Here is a 4,412-nt window from a genome sequence, read left to right as displayed (position 1 = left end):
ACAGTGTCTCAAAAAAAACTGCACTTTATCGGAACAACAGAAAGCGCTGCTGGCAAAGATTGTTATCACTTCCGTGGGTTTGAAACCCAATATCACTTACGGAGCAACTCAACATGATATCTGAGGACGCGCATATCTCGTTGCATAAGGTTTTCTGGGTTTTGCTTCAGCTTTCAGGTTCATTAAAGTCGCGATTTATGAAACGCAAATACAACATTTACCAAAGAGGCTGGTGGAAGAAGAAGAAGAAGAAGAAGAAGAAGAAGAAGAAGAAGAAGAAGAAGAAGAAGAAGAAGAAGAAGAAGAAGAAAAACATTGCTTCCCTTTAAATCCCGTCGTTAAAGATAGGGGGATGTATTGAATCAATGAGAGGGACGCCCGGCCCTCTTCAACAGCCAGGCCCAGAAAGCACTTTATAATTATAGTGGACGCACTGCTGATGCATCCTTCAGAGGGATGCCGTCCCGCTCCTTGTCCCCCCTCATAAGACAAAGCACCAGGAAAGGAAGGACACATCCTTACAGAAACACGAATACAGCATTAAGAAACACGCCGGGAATGTGGGTGCGCGCGCACGCGTTGTGTGTGCGTGTGGCGTGTGTTTGTATGTGTGTGTTTGTTTACCTACTATATGGAACAGCTGATTTCTCTCTGAAAGTGTTATTTAAGCAAAGCTGTAATTCATTATGTTAAACACACACACACGCACGCACGCACACACACACACACACACACACACACACACACGAACACGAACAGAGAGAGAGAGATCAGACAAAAGAAAAAAAAACAATTTTATAGGTAGAGCTAAGGCTTCCACCCTAATCGGTTTCTGTGCGATAACTGTAGTCCACTGACTTCCGGTTTCTACTGCAGCGGTCATACCAGTTTTCCTGTTTGTTGGCGCGTGCTATTGAAAATGGCACATTTTTCGCGATGTCTGCAAGGTTGACCGTGGATAAATGTCAACCACATGCACAGAGCTGTCGAGAAACTTTCACCTGCACCTACCAGCAGACGGATGGAAAGTTCAAGTTGTACATATCGAGTTACGTCCACAATTATGAGGACGTAACTCGATATGCACCGAGGGCGGTCTGACAGGACGCGGAAGCGGGGCAGGCTAAGCTAACTGCTAGCCCATGCAGACCGGAGGATCCGACAGTCATCCTGGCTGGCGTTCGTCTCTTGGACAGTGAATTTTTTTTGTTTTGTTTGTTTTTGGATTTGTTGCATATATGTGTTTTTTGCAGTTTTGTAGTTTGATATATGTGTTCTTGTAGTTTGGATATGTGTTTTTTTGTCTTTGTGTTGCACTGCTGCGGTCTGGGGAAATTATATTTGTTCACAGATCCTAATCTACATTCCTCTTACCAAGTCTGGGCATAGAAAAGACGGCGCACAGTACTGTCCCTGTGTTCAGCTCAAGTTAATCCCCATGCTCAGTGTCGTACTGACATCAGCCCTGTCTGCAAACAAGCCAACCTCCCTGTCATCGCATTAGCGAAAGAGAGGATGGGTGTGTGCCTGGGTGATGCATTTAGGCTTGTTAGCACAACAGCTGGTCGGTATGGATTTAGGCTCCGAATTAGCACTACATCCCCGAAGCTAGACGTTTTCCCCTGGCTGTTGCTAGCTTATGAGAAGCCACAGATGTCTGTGTGTTTCCTTCTGCGTTAACTTCTCTTCACTCACACATAGGTTGAGTGTCTGCACACCGTCTCTGTTAGCTGAGTGGACGCAGTGTGCAGAGAAACATGGTGCTGTTCAGATGGAGGGGAGAGCCGCGGGGGATGGATGGAGACAAGTACTGTTTTTGTTTTGATTTAAATTTCTTTTGTGCTACGGTTTGTGTGCGCGCGCGTGCGTCGTGTGCTTGTATTTTGGGTGGGTAGGTGGGTGCGGGAAGAGGGGTATGGTTTCCTTGCAAGAAAGTTTTCCGACATGAAAAAAGCTTCCCAAGTTCAGCAAAGTCTTTGCCATGGCGTTGTTGAAGAGAACACCTTCTGAGGTCTTAGGTGGTGTGGACAAGCACTCTCATCTATATTTCACGCTCGGGTCAAAATATGTTCACTTCACATGCCTGATGATGGATAAGAACCAGACACGGAGGGATGGTGGAGGAATCAGGAATCAGGAACATTTATTTGTCGTTTCATTCCATGCACTACCGCGCACGTCAATCATCAAATCATCCAAAAAATAAAATAAAATAAAAATTCACTGTCCAGGAGAGCGAACGCCAGGTTGACTGTTGGAACTGCCGGTCTGCATGGGCTAGCAGTTAGCTTAGGCCTGCCCCGCTTCCGCGTCCTGTCAGGACCGCCCTCGGTGCTTCCTCCTCGGGCGCAGCTCCAGGCAGGCCGTGGTCCCTGGGCCCACCGGACACAGCAGACCAGGCTCCTCCAGCCGAGTCAAACGCCAGCTCTCCAGCCGTCAAACTAAACCACAAACTTAGCCGCAGACAAAGACACTGCATGGACGGCACTGGGTGAGGCCGCCCAAAACATAAGTTCGGACCGCCATCTTCCCACACCGGGAGCGGAAAAACAAAAGGAAACGCCCTTCATGGGAACTGCAACGCTGGGGGAGAGGAGGAGGATTTTGTGACGCCTGCGGACGAGGGGGGGGGGCAACAGCCATCATAAACAATATCCGCACGTGTGGCTATGCTCGCGTGACAGAAGGTGCTTCATTATTTGACCGTCTCCGCCAGATGTGCTCAAAATCTCTTTGTGACTCGGCGAATGGGGAACCGGAGACCCCCCCCCCCCCCGACACAGAGAGAGACGGACATGAGACACAGCGAAGAAGAGTGAACGCATACCCAGGCCCATCCTGTGTTGACTTCCTACGCAGCCCTGCCCCTGAGCTATGGCTGGAACACACACACACACACACCACACACACACACACACACACACACACACACACACACACACACACACACACCACACATACACACACACACACTCACACACACACATACAGAATACACACGCCTATAAACAGGGCAGGCACGTAGATATGATGTTAAAATACATGCACAGAAAACTTGGACAGCTATATATGTATACATGCATACCTACTTCATGTGCGCATAAGCAAATGCATTCAGACGGTCAGACGCACAGGAACAAACCCACACATACACAACCACGCGTTACACTCATATACACGCACACACACATACACACGCACACACATACAAACACGCAGGTTTGCATAAACATTATGTACATGTGCAGATGTGCTTAAATACAGATTGGGAATGCACTGGAGGAGCCAGACCGTGAAAATACAGGCAAGCAACGGAAAACACACGCACACACACGCACACGCACGCACACACACACACACGCACAAATATACAAAACTGATCACACATGGCATAGAAACCAAGGCACATGCTAGACAGCTGACTCACATCCGATGATGACATATTTTGTGTGGCATTTCACTCTCCTAAAACTACCTATGGAATAAAGGTTTGTGACACACACACATGCAAACACACACTTCTCTCTCTCTCTCCTCTCTCTCTCTCTCCTCTCTCTCTCCTCTCTCTCTCATCTCTCTCTCTCTCTCTCTCTCTCTCTCTCTCTCTCTCTCTCTCTCTCTCTCTCACACACACACACACACACCCGGGACATGGCATGGCAGTCTCTCGTTGCAGGTCTTGAAGCACCACGTCATTTTCCCATTAGTTTGAGTCGAGCAGAGCTCCGCAGACAACGTGAGGTCAACCGACGGTGGCTGCGACTGACGAGATAAGGAGGAAAAGTGCTGGAATGTGGGTTAATAGTTTGCAGCCCGCGCGCAGACATCACTGTGTTATAACTCTGTCCTCCTCAGTGGCGAGATGAAGCAAACATGACCGAGGAAACGTTAACAATGTTTGACAGCAGGTACAAATAACGAGATTAGCATAGAATTAAAATATTTGCGTGTGTATGCGTGTGTGTGTGTGTGTGTGTGTGTGTGTGTGTGTGTGTGTGTGTGTGTGTGTGGTGTGTGTGTGTGTGTGTGTGTGTGTGTGTTGGCGAGTGAGAAAAATCCAATTTTATGCGACTATCCATAGCTGCTACCCTAATTTAGTGTCGGTATTGAACCCTGTGATAGTTGATACTTAGTCAGACCGCGAGGCCACCGGAAGCGCGTGCGCCCGGAGGCGTGAGGGAGAGGATATGCTGAAGCGTGGGGACGCGCTTCCCGAAGGAGGGGGGAGTGTAATGTAACGACCATGGACGCCTAGACTCGTAGCTCTTGGCTAAAGGGTGCAGTGGCGCCCCCAGATATTTTTCATAGGGGGGGCCAAATGGGGGCCACTGAAAATCTCGGGGTGGCACACCAAAACAAAAGCCATGACCAAATTTCGGGAATTCTATGATGCTGCTGTAGTATACTGTATA

The sequence above is a fragment of the Lampris incognitus genome, chromosome 1 (assembly GCF_029633865.1).
Source record: "Lampris incognitus isolate fLamInc1 chromosome 1, fLamInc1.hap2, whole genome shotgun sequence".
NCBI classification, from domain to species: Eukaryota; Metazoa; Chordata; class Actinopteri; order Lampriformes; family Lampridae; genus Lampris; species Lampris incognitus.
Note: the sequence above shows the minus strand (reverse complement) of the source record.